This window comes from Eubalaena glacialis, chromosome 16 (genome assembly GCF_028564815.1).
Source record: "Eubalaena glacialis isolate mEubGla1 chromosome 16, mEubGla1.1.hap2.+ XY, whole genome shotgun sequence".
NCBI classification, from domain to species: domain Eukaryota; kingdom Metazoa; phylum Chordata; class Mammalia; order Artiodactyla; family Balaenidae; genus Eubalaena; species Eubalaena glacialis.
This window is the reverse complement of record NC_083731.1, coordinates 71,397,634-71,414,452: the sequence shown is the minus strand read 5'-3', so window position 1 is coordinate 71,414,452 and position 16,819 is coordinate 71,397,634.

The window sequence follows — 16,819 nt, the reverse complement described above, 5'->3', positions numbered from 1 at the left end:
GTCAGAAAGAGAAAAACAAATACCGTATGCTAACACATATATGGAATCTAAAAAAAAAATGGTTCTGATGAACCTAGGGACAGGGCAGGAATAAAGACGCAGACGTAGAGAAAGGACTTGAGAACACGGGGGTGGGGGAAGGGTAAGCTGGGACAAAGTGAGAGAGTAGCATCGACATATATACACTACCAACATAGATAGTTAGTGGGAAGCAGCTGCATAGCACAGGGAGATCAGCTCGGTGCTTTGTGACCACCGAGAGGGGTGGGATAGGGAGGGTGGGAGTGAGACGCAAGAGGGAGGGGATATGGGGATATATGTATACATATAGCTGATTCACTTTGTTATACAGCAGAAACCAACACAACATTGTAAAGCAATTATACTCCAATAAAGATGTTTAAAAAAAATCCATTAGGATGGCTATTATGAAAGCAAAAACAAAAACAAAAAAACAAGTGTTGGCAAGGATGTGGAGAAATTGAACCCTTGTGCACTGCTGACCAGAATGTAAAATGGTGCAGCCACTATGAAAAACAATATGGCAGTTTCTCGGCAATTAAAAACAGAATTATCAGGGACTTCCCTGGTGGCGCAGTGGTTGAGAACCCACCTGCCAATGCTGGGGACCCGGGTTCGATCCCTGGTCTGGGAAGATCCCACATGCCGCGGAGCAACTGAGCCCATGCACCACAACTACTGAAGCCCGCGCGCCTAGAGCCCCTGCTCCACAATAAAAGAAGCCACTGCAGTGAGAAGCCCGTGCACCGCAACGAAGAGTAACCCCCTCTCGCTGCACCTAGAGAGAGCCTGCGAGCAGCAACAAAGACCCAAAGCAGCCAAAAATAAATAAATAAATAAATTTATTTTTAAAAAATAGAATTATCATATGATCCAGCAATTCTACTTCTAAGTATATACCCCAGAGAATTGAAAGCAGGGTCTTGAAGAGATATTTCCATACTAGTGTTCACAGTAGCCAAAAGGTGGAAGCAACCCAAGTGTCCATTGATGGATGAATGGATAAACAAAATGTGATATATACATACAGTGTAATATTATTCAGCCTTTAGAAGGAAGGAAATTCTGACACATGCTACAACACAGATGAACTTTGAGGACATTATGCTAAGTGAAATATGCCAGTCATAAGAAGATAAATACTGTATGATTCCACTTACATGCAATATCTAAAGAGACAGAAAGTAGAATGGTGGTTGCCTGGGACTGAAGGGAGGTAGAAATGAGGAGCTGTTATTCAATGGGTACAGAGTTTCAGTCTTGTAAGATGGAAAAAGTTCTGGAGACAAACAGTGGTGATGGGTGCACAACAATATGAATATACTTAATGCCACTGAGCTGCACTCTCAAAAATGGTTAAGATGGTAAAGTTTGTGTTATGTATATGTTACCACAATTTTTTAAAGTAAAAATATTTTTGTAAAAAATTGGAAGTATAAAAAAGAAGAATGCTGTAGTAGCAGCCTATCTAGCTGTCTACCTGTTTCCACTCTTGCTGTTCTACAATCGAGTTTTTAAAGAGTCAATCAGATCATGTCATTCCCCTGCTCAAAACTCCATAATGATTCCCAACATTCTCAGAACAAAAATCCTGACCATGGTCTACAAAGGCCAGACCTGATCAGCCCCTCCTCCGTTCTATACGACCTCGTCTCCTGCCACGAGGAATTGACTGCTGCTCTGTGTGTGTACACGTGCTGAAATGCCCCAGCACCCCTCACTCCCTCACTTCGTTCTGGTCTCTGCTTAAATGCCACCACCTCAGAGATGACTTCCCTGACCTCTCTTCCTAAGAGACCTCCCCACATACTCTCTACCCCCTTAATGCTGCTTTATTTTGCTTTATAGTGTTCATCACCATTACTACTTCTGATAATATTACATATTTATTTGTAAATTGTTGAACTCCTAGGCTATATGTTTGTACAGACTTCTCAGACTCCTTGGGGTTCTGGCTGCAATGTGGCCAACCTCCAGAGAGCTGGCAAAGCCCTTGCTCTCTTCCCACACTTAGGCCTGTGGACACTCCAGCCTTCATGTCCATTTCCCCGCCCCTGCAAACAGCCACCCTTGGCCATCCCTAGGACATAGAGGTACACAAAGTGTATGCTCCAACATACCTGGGGAAGAGGCCACACAGCCCTTGGGGACACTTGGCTGGGGAATTCTCAGGAAGTGGGCCTGGGAGATGGGCACGCCCCTTAGCCCCACAGTCTCCCAGCCCCCTTGGGGCAGGAGGCGCTGGAAGGCTGTAAGAGGACCAGAGGGGGGTTCTCCAAAGCATGGCGCCCAGGGCAGCAACTCCACATGCCCGAGTCTACAAATGGTTCTACGTTCACTGTCCCACCCCAGCCTCCCTTTCTGGTCACGTTTCCTGTTAGTGGCCCTCTTGCTCCTAACCCACACTCCAGCCCAACTGAATTATTTGTTCATCTCCAAAAACAAAAAGCACTATTTTAGAGCCTGAGAGGAGTACAAAATGGTAAGGAGTTTGTGTTGGATAAAAAATGATAAATGCCTCCTTGAAAATAAAGAAGGCTTTGCTTGTTTATTGTTTGTTGGCTGGAACTGTAACAGAACTAAAAAGATGATCACAATACATACGAAGAAACAGAGGCTCTGACCTGCTGAGCCCCCAGTTTCTGCACACAGCTAGTTAATGTTCCTCCAGAACTGGAACCCCGGGCAGGGGCCTGAAAAGCTGCTCACAACCATGATGCCTGCCCATCCCACCCGCCTCCCCTTGTGTCCTCTGTTGACCCAAAGGCCACAGGAAAGACAAGGTGGCTCTGGACACATGCTCACCCTTGGTCTCCTCCATCCCTGGAAACCACTGATTTCAGTGCCCAGACCCAGCCCTTCCCAGCCCTGCCTCTGGCCTGGTGCCAAGAGCCAAACCTATGAATCCTTCCCCATCCCATCTGTAGCTCCCCAAAGTGGCAAAAATCTTGAGACTTGGGGGCAATGAAAAGTAGGTCTTCCTTGAAAACTCTGGGCTGTTGCTGCAGAGATGAAGAAGGAGGAACCTCCTGGATCCGTGGCTCTCGAGCAATGACCATGGCCGGGACAGTGCGGTGGTCTGACCTTCACACCGAGGAACTGAGCATAAGAGTGGGCAGTGCTCTGTGCTGCTTCTTGGTGGAGTTGTGGAGAAGAGGCTGAGGCCAGGCCTGCTGCTCTGAAGACAAGGTTCTTCCCGGGCCTGGGACTCGGTTTCTAATATTTGATTAACCCAAGTGGAAATTCACAGCGTACAAATATTACAACATTACTATTCTTACCTTCAGGAAGAAAAAAGCTTGAAAGAATAATTCTATAAGCGACCACAATAGGTTTTCATTCCCTTTCCCAAAAAGTCCAATAAATTGACTAATGTATGTCTCATTAAAATAAACAAAGTGAAAAAAAATTCAACCCTCTAATGCCAGAGCTAACTCTGCATGTCAGGTTTTCAAGGAGCAGAACAAGACTCTTTTTCAAGAGTGTTAGAAAGATAAGGAGAGAAAAGCTTTTTTTTTCTTTTTTTTTTCTCCCTACCTCTCAGCAGGTAAACCTCAGGGAGAGGAGAAATCTCTTTAAGATTTTATTTTTTGAACATCCTGGGATTTGTAAGCCCTATATAGACAGGAACTTCACTAAAAGGTACCCATTATAAACTCTTTCTTTGTACAACTTGATCTGATGACGTAAAGAGATGAAATCCCATTTTAATCAGATTTGCCAGGATGAAGAATGAAATCATTTTTTTGGAGTAGATAGGGAAAGAGTCCATGGCTTTAAAGAGAAGATAATCCTAAGAGAGCAGAGAAATGAATCAACACATTTTCCAACCTGTTGCTCCTGACGACCTTGAGAAAAAAAACAAGACAAAAAAATGGCAGCATGTTTAATGTATACAGTGCACGGAGAAATTCTCTGGAACTCTCAAGGGCCTGCAGAAGTCCTCAAAAGATAAGAATCAACTCTAATTTTGAAGGAGATCTCAAAGTTTGTTCCTGGATGACAAGGTGAGTTAAGGAGAATCAGGGCCAATTTCTTGCTGATTACACTAATGCACTAGTCACAGAGCTGTTTACTTAGACTTTTAGAGAGGTAAGCTTGAATCTAGCGCGTATGTTCTTGTAAACACAAATCTGGGATTTTTAAACAATCAGGACCACTGTTAAGTCATTAGGGCACCAGAGAGAGTAGCTTATTTTCAGAACACAAGGAAGAAGTCCATGGGAATCATGTTTCTATTTAGGTCATTAACCAAGGGAAAGAATGAATGTAAAACTTGAAAATTCGTGAACTTTAGAAAACAACAAATTTTATGGGCAGTCGGGCTCATTCTGGGATAAGACAAACGAGAAAAGAATTACCCAGTGTAGTGAGCTGGATGGTGACACCAAAGATATCCTAGCCTCGGAATCTGTACATTTTTTTGGAGATGTTATAAATTTATTCTGAATCAGATTAAATTGTGTTCAGTATGGCTCAATTCTTTACAAATCAGAATTCTCGAATATATGTTAAAACACTTAAATGGTTTTAATGTTTATTCCTTAGTTATACCGGATACACATCAGTTTAACTATACAAAAGGCAATGCTGACGTGGTTACTGGGACCCAAAGCATGGTTAGGGGACCCTGCCCCAGCGGATTGGCAAGTGAGGAGTCCACCAAAACTCTTCAGGACCTCCTTCCTACCCGGCCACCTCTTGAGTGCTCACTCCTCAGGCATCCCTTGATGTTGAGTGGAACAAAATCTACGACTGGAGTTTCATATTGCAGTTACTGGGCTTCTCCTAGCATTCATGCTTAAAAAAAAAAAAAAGTCAACAAAAAAGAAAGGATACTGGACAGTTAAAATACTTTACCCTCTCCAGTGTGGCTTCTCTGATGTTTGGAAAGATTACCTAATATTGCCTTATATGACAAAAGCTGTGACTAATTTATGGATCCACTCAGGTGGGCTCAAAATGCAATCACAGGGATCGCTGTAAGAGAGAGGCCGAGGGACTTTTGACAGAGCCCCATAGAGAAGGCCGCCTTAAGTGGACAGAGTTGGATAGCCATAAGCCAAGGAGTACCTGAAGCCACTAGAAGCTGGAAAAAGCAAGGAAGTGTTCCCCTAGAGCCTCCAGATGGTGCTCTCTCAACACTTTGATTTCAGAAATCTGGCTTCCAGAACTGTGAGAGCAGGAATTTCTGTTGTTTTAAGCCATCAAGTTTATGGCAACATGTATGGCAGTCCTAGGGAACTCATACACCTATCTTCTCCAACCATGAGGACCTAAAATTTAAGGAGAAAGTGATTCGGTTTCCGTGAACCATCCAGTGGGTTTAAACCACAGAGGACTTATTTTATTTTTATTAAAATGAAAACTCTTTTGTTTTAATATTTTGATTTCCAACCTCCCATGTTTAATTCTCCCTCCAGAGGAACAACGTAGCTTCCCAAGCACTGTCAGTTCCCTGGAGAGATGCTGAGGCTGGAGTGAGCATTAATGGCCACCCTAGTCCAGTCCAATCAGAAGGCAGGAGGAAGGAAATGGAGGAGAACCGTACTGTATGTTGGTCATGTGATACATACACCTCCTCAACACATACACACTTACCCCTTTACGAAGTGCTTTTTAATTTAATTTAATTTAATTTAATTTATTTATTTGGGTGTGTTGGGTCTTTGTTGCTGCGGGCAGGCTTTCTCTAGTGGCGGTGAGCGGGGGTTACTCTTCGTTGCGGTGCGTGGGCTTCTCACTGCAGTGGCTTCTCCTGTTGCAGAGCATGGGCTCTAGGCACGCGGGCTTCAGTAGTTGTGGCACGTGGGCTCAGCAGTTGTGGCTAGCAGGCTCTAGAGCGCAGGTTCAGTAGTTGTGGCGCATGGGCTTAGTTGCTCCACAGCATGTGGGATCTTCCCGGACCAGGGCTCAAACCCATGTCCCCTGCATTGGCAGGCGGATTCTTAACCACTGTGCCACCAGGGAAGTCCCAGAAGTGCTTTTTTAATACGTTGAGCAAATTGGTGATGGGTTGCCAAGTTGAGAATTCTAACAGGCGGTGAATTTCTCTTGCAGAATTTTGCGTGAGAATGAGAGTCAGGAGACTCCAGGTCTAGACCTTAAGGGGACCAGCTGACAGCTTTGGGGAAGGAGCAGGTCCATTTCCCTTTGTATGATTTGTACAATGGAGTTACCCAGAGCTTTCTTTGTGGAGGGTGTAAACATGGAGAAGCCCTCCCACTCTTCATTCCCTTATCAGACCCCTTCCCCTCCTTTTCAGGCTCCTTTGCTTCCGACCCAGAAAATCTCTTGCTGCCCATCCTAGGCCTTTTAGAGGAAACAAATAGTCAAGTCACTTAGGATAAATTAGTGCCTAAGAACAGGGGTCCCCAACTCCCCTGGCCGCAGACCAGCCCTGGGTCTCGCCCTCTTAGGAACCGGGTGGCACAGAAGAAGGTGAGTGGCAGGCGAGTGAGTGAAGCTTCATCTGCCGCTCCCCTCCGCTCCCCATCACTCACATTACCTCCTGAACTATCCCCCGCCCCCCACCCCAGTCCATGGAAAAACTGTCTTCCACAAAACCAGTCCCTTGTGCCAAAAAGGTTGGGGACCGCTGCCTTAGAACACAGTATTCTGGAAAAGGTCCACAGAATTAGAGCCTGAACAAAATGCAGGTACGTAAGAGAATCTGAACTCGCCTGTTTAGTTTCAAATCTATAATTGCTCATCATTCCCTTCTGGTTTGTTCCAAATCCCAACGATGGTGTCATGAGCCCAGCTTGCAGCTCTCAAGGCTCTCTCCCTGTCCTCTGCGGCTTCAGTCCCCGGCAGCTGAGTGCCTTCTTCATTCTCATCTTTGCCTGAGGCAGCAGGTGGCCAGGTAGGAACCTCGAACAGAGTCAAGAGATAGTCTGGTCTGATGCCTGCAGGCTGGTTGTGTGGTCTTAGAAACACACTGGGACCCCTCCGTGGGGGAAGGGGAAGGAAGGAGGATACAAAGATAAGTACAACCAGTTACTGAACACAACGAATTTCTAAACTAAACTTAGTTTCTTTCCACAAAAGTCAATCATACTATCAAACGCCAAAACACAGCATTTTAGTGCACTCCTTTCTAGACGTTTTTCTATGCTGTTTGTTGCTTCCTTCGTTTGCCATAAATTTGCATCCTGATTTTTCCCACATACACTTTAACAGATTTTCCCACGTCAACATAAACATTTTATTTTATTTTCCTTTATATTTATTTATTTATCTTGGCTGCACCAGGTCTTAGTTGCGGCATGTGGGATTGTGGGATCTTTAGTTGTGGCATGCGAACTCTTATTTGCAGCATGCGTGTGGGATCGAGTTCCCTGACAAGGGACTGAACCCCTGGTCCCCTGCATTGGGAGCTTGGAGTCTTAGCCACTGGACCTCCAGGGGAGTCCCAGCATAAACCTTTTAATGATTGAATTCTAATCCATCAACAGGATGCACTGTAGTTGGGAGAATAAACTGCATTCACTGTGATTTTTTCCCCCTGATGCATGAAGCTTTTCCCAAATTTGGGGTGACAGACCGCTGTGGATGGCTCTGGGTTAGTTTCAATAATAGAATGTAAGGAGAGAGATTGTAAACATGAAGTTCAACATGGCAGATAATGGGCGGGCTCTTGAGATAAATGGCAAATGAGCCACCAGAAAATCCTAAAGAATGTTCTGTTCTCCACCTTCTCTGGCTTGAGTCTGAGTTTGAGGCCAGGGCTTTAACAACTAATACAGGTGTCTCCCCTGATATCACACCCCGAGACCAGGCTCAGGGCCAGAGCACCTGGGGATCCGAAAGAGCCCATTTCCCCCCAGCTCTGGGCAGAGCGCATGAGCAGCAGGGGCGCAGGGTTGCCCGACCTCCCTCTGTGCTTGGCTGGCTCAGGGGCTGCACAGGCAGGCATTTAAACAGCAGGTGCTGGCCTGATGGTGCCGTGGGCTTGCTGTCTCTCCTCCTTTCCCATCTGTAGACAGAAGAATGACCCAGCTTGAGCAGAACACCTCAGGGACATTTGGGAAATAAAAGCATGGGAAAGACTGGGGACAAGGACAAGAGAGGAGGAGATAGGTTGGAAGCAAACTGTCACCCCAGATGAAGACCTAGGAGCCAGGCCATTTCACTTGGTCCCTCTATTACGGAGGGTCCAGAACCCACTGGGCAGCCCAGGGCCGGGGCACGTTTACCCCCAGCTCTGTTCCTGCCTCTCCCCTGTTCTTGCTCTCAGTGGTGTGGGTAGGTAGCGCTCTCCATTAAAAGCAGCACAGCTCAGACTCCCAGGTCCACCAAGCTTCTGGCTTGATTTGGCACTAATGGAAGAAAGGGAGAATTTCTTCCCATCTGATCCTCGGGTGGCATTTCCGATGGCAGCTGTGGCTCCAGCTCCTGCCCCCAACCTGCCATGGGCCCAACTTCTGCTAAGTGAACCCCGAGTTCGGGGAAGGCCATGTTCTCCCTCTGTCCATGAAGCCCATGGTGGCCATAGCCTCTCGTCGTACCAATCTCTGTTACCTTAGTCCCTCTTTTGGTCTCTCAGCTCTTCCATCACCTGTGCAAACCTTCTTGTTTCTTTTTTTCTCGTGTAGTGACTGCAGTGACACTCTGATACGGTCCCATCTGATAATACCTAAATGATGAGGATGCTACATTTCAGAGATGTTGAGTAATTATGCATCCTTCTACCATTAGCAAATGCCAGGAATACCAACCATAGTTCCTTTGGCTCGTATAAACCCCTCCTGCCCATATTAGGGAATTTCCACTTACTAACAGAACCAATAGCTCCCCTTAGCCTTGCCAAGCATTTACGTGACACTCATATTCATTTGGCACCAATGTCTCCTCAGTTTATCAGGCTTCTCTCCATCTTAACAGCTTGAGGATGTGGGCAGCAAGGGCCTCTTGGGTATGCCAAACTAAAAGGAAACTGGGCATGCTCAGCAGAATAGATGGCCCAAGAAAATAAAAACACAAAATGCATCAGGCATTTAAGTACCAAAAGGGTATTTTGCAGTTGCTCTAATAGCTGGAGACTTCAGAATTCTGCAGAGCCAGGAAATTGTATTATTTCATCCAAGTCATTAGGGAGGTCCAAGTACCAAGCCCTTGGAACTGCCCAGATGAGCCAATTCACTTTGCTTCTTGTAGATGAGCCACGAGGCTCCTGTTGATGACAGCCCAGGGTACAATTAGCACTACCCTCTGCACTGATGGGGAGGGGGCAATGCTGTGGAAGGAAAGGAGCCTGGGCTCCATCCTGGTGGCGTGGAGAGAGGTGGGTTTGGTAAAGGAGTGGGTCTGCAGATAAACAGATGGGAAATGTGCAGTGGAGAAGGCATTCTGAAATCTGAATCTCACACTCCAGGGATGTCTGTGTTTATAAATTCCTTCCTCTGGTGCTCATAGAAAGACTCTTCTGTTTTGACTCTTCTGTTAAGTAATTAGGAGCCTGGAAGGATGAGACCCCAGGAACCTAGTAGGGTGCATTAAGGAACTTGATGTAAGGCTGCCGTCTTTCCTGGTCCTCACAGGGGCAGACCCAAGAGCTCCAAGGAAGCCTTAGGACCAGACTCCTGTGGGTGAACCACACGCAGAGGTGGGGATAAAACCAAAGCTGAACCCCAGGGATGGGATGACTAAGGAACAAGATCGAAAATCTTTCCATCAGCTGTACAAGCTGAAGATTAAATCCCCACGATCAGCTAGGTAGACCCTGCGTCTATGGAATATCTGAGCAGACAATGAGTGTTCCCACAAATGAAAACGGTCTAGCGCTGGCAGCTGTGGACTTTGGGGGCAGCACATGCAGGAATTGGGCTAGATCAGAGTCTGAGTGGTCCCCCAGCCTACAGCAGGTCCAGAGACCAGCCCAGAGGCAGAGGAGAGCCTCTTGGGGAGGTGGAGGTGGGCTGTGGCTCACAACGTGTGCAAGGACACTTACAGCAGAGACCACAGGGAAACATAATTATTACTGCTAATTTTATTATGTTTTGATTCATTTTATTGTTTGTTCTAGCTTTTTTTTTTGGTTTCATCTTCTTTTCTTTTGTTTATTGTTGTTGTTTTAGGTTTGTTATTTTTTTAATTTAGTCTTTTCGGATCTCTGTGCTTTATAACATATTTTCATTTTTTATTTTTTTATACATATCTATTTTTACTTTGTTTTTCTGTTATTCTGTGTTCTTTTCCCTTTTTGTCCTCTTTTTCTTTTATATATACATTTTTATATATTTATATTTTCATTTCTACTTTGCTTTTCTGTTGTCCTGTTTTTTCCCTTTTTATTTTATTTTATTATTATTATTTTTTTTTAAATTTTATTTATTTATTTATGGCTGTGTTGGGTCTTAGTTTCTGTGCGAGGACTTTCTCTAGTTGCGGCAAGCGGGGGCCACTCTTCATCGCGGTGCGCGGGCCTCTCACTATCGCGGCCTCTCTTGTTGCGGAGCTCAGGCTCCAGACGCGCAGGCTCAGTAATTGTGGCTCACGGGCCCAGTTGCTCCGCGGCATGTGGGCTCTTCCCAGACCAGGGCTCGAACCCATGTCCCCTGCATTGGCAGGCAGATTCTCAACCACTGCGCCACCAGGGAAGCCCTATTATTATTATTTTTTAAATCATTTTTATCAGTTTGTTCTGTTTCCTTGCTTTATTCTTCAGTTGGCACACTGCTTTGGTTTTGTTTTTAGGTTATGTGTTTTTGTTAGTTTTAATCCGAATTGTTTGATTTCATTTTTGAGTTCTTCTATTTGTCTGGTTATTCTCTTGCTTTTTGTTTTATTTGACTCTATTTTTGTTTCTTTTACGTGTGTGTGTGTTTCCTTGCTTCTGGTTTTGTTTGTTTGATTTTGTTTTTACCGTTTTTCCTGAGTTTTGTTTGTCTTTTTTAAAAAATATATTTTCTATTTTCTATTTTTAATATTTCTGTATCTACATGCTTTTCTGTTTTTCTGTCTTCTTTCCCCTTTCTCTTTTTCTTTCTTTTTTTAAAAATGATTTTTGTCAGTTTGTTTTGTTTCTTTGCTTCATTCTTCAGTTGGCACTCTGCTTTGGTTTTGTTTTTTGGTTTTGAGTTTTTGTCAGCTTTCTGCTTAGTTGTTTGATTTTGTTCTTGGGTTCTTTTGTTTGTCTGGCTGTTCTCTTCCTATTTGATTTATTTGGTTCTGTTTTTGTTTCTTTAGTGTGTGTGCGTGTTTCCTTGTTTCTGTTTCTGTTTGTTTGATTTTACTTTTTATCATTTGTCTGGGGTTTTGTTAGTCTTTTTTTTTTTTAATCCCCTTTATTGCCAAGACGAGAGACTTGTGGTGTCTTGGTGACTCGACCAGAAGTCGGGCCTGAGGCTCTGGAGTGGGAGCACTGGGTCCAGGATGCTGGACCACTAGAGAATTCCCGACCCCAGGGACGATTAATCACTGAGAGCTCTCATGGAGGCCTCTATCTGAATCCAAGACCCAGCTCCACCCAACTGCCAGCAGCTCCCAACACTGAATGCCTCACACCAAACAACAAACGAGAAAGGAACACAAACCCACCCATCACCACACAGACTACCTAAAGTCATAATAAGCTCGCAGACACCCCAAAACACACCACCTGACACGGCCCTACTCATCAGAGGGAAAAGACTCAGTTCCATCTACCAGAATGCAGGCACCAGTCCCTCCCATCAGGAAGCCTTCACAAGATGCTAGACCAACCCCACCACCGGGGGCGGAGAACAGAAGCAAGAGGAACTATGACCCTGCAGCCTGGGGAAAGGAGACCTCAGATACTTTAAATAAGACAAAATGAGAAGACAGAGAAATATCTTACAGGTAAAGGAGAAAGATAAAAACCCACAAGACCAAATAAATGAAGAGGAAATGGGCAAACTACCTGAAAAAGAATTCAGAGTAATGATAGTAAAGATGATCCAATATCTTGGATATAGAATAGAGAAAATACAAGAAATGCTTAACAAGGACCTAGAAGAACTAAAAAGCAAACAAACAGTAATGAACAACACAATAACTAAGAAACTAAAAATTAAACTAAGAAATTAAAAATACTCTAGAAGGAATCAATAGCAGAATAACTGAGGCAGAAGAACGGATAAGTGAGCTGGAAAATAGAATGGTGGAAATAACTGCCACAGAGCAGAATAAAGAAAAAAGAATGAAAAGAATAGAGGACAGTCTCAGAGACCTCTGGGACAACATTAAACGCACCAACATTCAAATCATAGGCATCCCAGAAGAAGAAGAAAAAAAGAAAGGGTCTGAGAAAATATTTGAAGAGATTATAATTGAAGACTTCCCCAACATGGGAAAGGAAATAGTCAATCAACTCCAGGAAGCACAGAGAGTCTCATACAGGATAAACCCAAGGAGAAAAATGGCGAGACACATAATAATCAAACTAACAAAAATTAAACACAAAGAATAAATATTAAAAGCAGCAAGTGAAAAGGAGCAAATAACATAGAAGGGAATCCCCATAAGGTTAACAGTGGATCTTTCAGCAGAAACTCTACAGGCCAGAAGGGAGTGGCAAGATATTAAAAGTGATGAAAGGGGAAAAACCTACAACCAAGATTACTCTACCCAACAAGGATCTCATTCAGATTTGATGGAGAAATCAAAAGCTTTACAGACAAGCAAAAGTTAAGAGAATTTAGCACCACCAAACCAGCTTTACAACAAATGCTAAAGGAACTTCTCTAGGCAAGAAACACAAGAGAAGGAAAAAGACTTATGAAAACAAACCCAAAACAATTAAGAAAATGGTAATAGGAACATACTTATCAATAATTACCTTAAATGTAAATGGATTAAATGCCCCAACCAAAAGACACAGACTGGCTGAATGGATACAAAAACAAGAGCCATACATATTCTGTCTACAAGAGACCCACTTCAGACCTAGGGACACATACAGACTGAAAGTGAGAGGATGGAAAAAGATATTCCATGCAAATTGAAATCAAAAGAAAGCTAGAGTAGCAATACTCATATCAGACAAAATATACTTTAAAATAAAGACTGTTATAAGAGACAAGGAAGGACACTATATGATGATCAAGGGATCAATCCAAGAAGAAGATACAACAATGGTAAATATATATGCATCCAACATAGGAGCAACTCAATACATAAGGCAAATGATAACAGCCATAAAAGGGGAAATCAACAGTAACACAATAATAGTAGGGGACTTTAACACCCCACTTACAACAATGGACAGATCATCCAAACAGAAAATAAATAAGGAAACACAAGCTTTAAATGATACATTAGACCAGATGGACTTAATTGATATTTATAGGACATTCCATCCAAAAACGACAGAATACACTTTCTTCTCAAGTGCACACAGAACATTGTCCATGATAGATCACATCTTGGGTCACAAATCAAGCCTCAGTAAATTTAAGAAAATTGAAATCATATCAAGCATCTTTTCCGACCACAACCCTATGAGACTAGATATCAATTACAGGAAAAAAACTGTAAAAAATACAAACACATGGAGGCTAAACAATACGCTACAAAACAACCAAGCGATCACTGAAGAAATCAAAGAGGATCTCAAAAAATACCTAGAAACAAATGACAATGAAAACACGATGACTCAAAACCTATGGGCTGCAGCAAAAGCAGTTATAAGAGGGAAGTTTATAGCAATACAATCCTACCTCAAGAAACAAGAAACATCTCAAATAAACAACCTAACTTTACACCTAAAGCAATTAGAGAAAGAAGAACAAAAAAACCCCCAAAGTTAGCAGAAGGAAAGAAATCATAAAGATCAGATCAGAAATTAATGAAAAAGAAATGAAGGAAACAATAGCAAAGATCAATAAAACTAAAAGCTGGTTCTTTGAGAAGATAAACAAAATTGACAAACCATTAGCCAGACTTATCAGGAAAAAAAGGGAGATGACTCAAATCAACAGAATTAGAAATGAAAAAGGAGAATTAACAACTGACACCACAGAAATGCAAAGGATCATGAGAGACTAATACAAGCAACTCTACGCCAATAAAATGGACAACCTGGAAGAAATGGACAAACTCTGAGAAAAGTACAAACTTCCAAGACTAAACCAGGAAGAAATAGAAAACATGAACAGACCAATCACAAGCAATGAAATTGAAACTGTGGTTAAAAATCTTCCAACAAACAAAAGCCGAGGACCAGATGGCTTCACAGGCGAAGTGTACCAAACATTTAGAGAAGAGCTAACACCTACCCTTCTCAAACTCTTCCAAAATATAGCAGAGGGAGGAACACTCCCAAACTCATTCTACAAGGCCACCATCACCCTGATACCAAAACCAGACAAAGATACCACAAAAAAAGAAAATTACAGGCCAATATCACTGATGAACATAGACGAAAAAATCCTCAACAAAATACTAGCAAACACAATCCAACAGCACATTAAAAGGATCATACACCATGATCAAGAGGGGTTTATCCCAGGAATGCAAGGATTCTTCAATATACGCAAGTCAATCAATGTGATACACCATAGTAACAAATTGAAGGAAAAAAACCATATGATAATCTCAATAGTTGCAGAAAAAGCTTTTGACAAAATTCAACACCTATTTATGATAAGAACCCTGCAGAAAGTGGGCATAGAGGGAATCTACCTCAACATAATAAAAGCCATATATGACAAACCCACAGCCAACACCATTCTTTTTTTTTTTTTTTAGGGACATAGGTGGCTTTATTGGTATAGGTTATGTTCTTTTTTTTTTTAATCAGTCTTCAATTTTATACACATCAGTGTATACATGTCAATCCTAATCACCCAATTCAGCACACCACCATCCCCACCCCACCGCAGTTTTCCCCCCTTGGTGTCCATACTTTTGTTCTCTACATCTGTGTCTCAACTTCCGCCCTGCAAACCGGTTCATCTGTACCATTTTTCTAGGTTCCACATACATGCCTTAAAATACGATATTTTTTTTCTCTTTCTGAATTACTTCACTCTGTATGACAGTCTCTAGATCCATCCACGTCTCAACAAATGACTCAATTTCGTTCATTTTTATGGCTGAGTAATATTCCATTGTATATATGTACCACATCTTCTTTATCCATTTGTCTGTCGATGGGCATTTAGGTTGCTTCCATGACCTGGCTATTGTAAATTGTGCTGCAATGAACATTCGGGTGCATATGTCTTTTTGAATTACGGTTTTCTCTGGGTATATGCCCAGTAGTGGGTTTGCTGGATCATATGGTAATTCTATTTTTAGTTTTTTAAGGAACCTCCATATTGTTCTGCATAGTGGCTGTATCAATTTACATTCCCACCAACAGTGCAAGAGGGTTCCCTTTTCTCCACACCCTCTCCAGCATTTGTTGTTTGTAGATTTTCTGATGATGCCCATTCTAACTGGTGTGAGGTGATACCTCATTGTAGTTTTGTTTTGCTTCTCTCTAATAATTAGTGATGTTGAGCAGCTTTTCATGTGCTTCTTGGCCATCTGTATGTCTTCTTTGGAGAAATGTCTATTTAGGTCTTCTGCCCATTTTTGGATTTGGTTGTTTGTTTCTTTAATATTGAGCTGAATGAGCTGTTTATATATTTTGGAGATTAATCCTTTATTGGTTGATTCGTCTGCAAATATTTTCTCCCATTCTGAGGGTTGCCTTTTGGTCTTGTTTATGGTTTCCTTTGCTGTGCAAAAGCTTTGAAGTTTCATTAGGTCCCATTTGTTTATTTTTGTTTTTATTTCCATTACTCTAGGAGGTGGATCAAAAAGGATCTTGCTGTGATTTATGTCAAAGAGTGTTCTTCCTATCTTTTCCTCTGAGAGTTTTATAGTGTCCGGTCTTACATTTAGGTCTCGAATCCATTTTGAGTTTATTTTTGTGTATGTTGTTAGGGAGTATTCTAATTTCATTCTTTTACATGTAGGTGTCCAGTTTTCCCAGCACCACTTATTGAAGAGACTGTCTTTTCTCCATTGTATATCTTTGCCTCCTTTGTCATAGATTAGTTGACCATAGGTGCGTGGGTTTACCTCTGGGCTTTCTATCTTGTTCCATTGACCTATGTTTCTGTTTTTGTGCCAGTACCTTATTGTCTTGTTACTGTAGCTTTGTAGTATAGTGTGAAGTCAGGGAGTCTGATTCCTCCAGCTCCGTTTTTTTCCCTCAAGACAGCTTTGGCTATTCGGGGTCTTTTGTGTCTCCATACATATTTTAAGGTGATTTGTTCTAGTTCCGTAAAAAATGCCATTGGTAATTTGATAAGGATTGCATTGAATCTGTAGATTGCTTTGGGTAGTATAGTCATTTTCACAATATTGATTCTTCCAATCCAAGAACATGGTATATCTCTCCATCTGTTGGTATCATCTTTAATTTCTTTCATCAGTGTCTTATAGTTTTCTGCATACAGGTCTTTTGTCTCCCTAGGTAGGTTTATTCCTAGGTATTTTATTCTTTTTGTTGCAATGGTAAATGGGAGTGTTTCCATAATTTCTCTTTCAGATTTTTCATCATTAGTGTATAGGAATGCAAGAGATTTCTGTGCATTAATTTTGTATCCTGCAACTTTACCAAATTCATTGATTAGCTCTAGTAGTTTTCTGGTGGCATTTTTAGGATTCTCTATGTATAGCATCATGTCACCTGCAAACAGTGACAGTTTTACTTCTTCTTTTCCAATTTGTATTCCCTTTATTTCTTTTTCTTCTCTGATTACCGTGGCTAGGACTTCCAAAACTATGTTGAATAATAGTGGTGAGAGTGGACATCCTTGTCTTGTTCCTGATCTTAGAG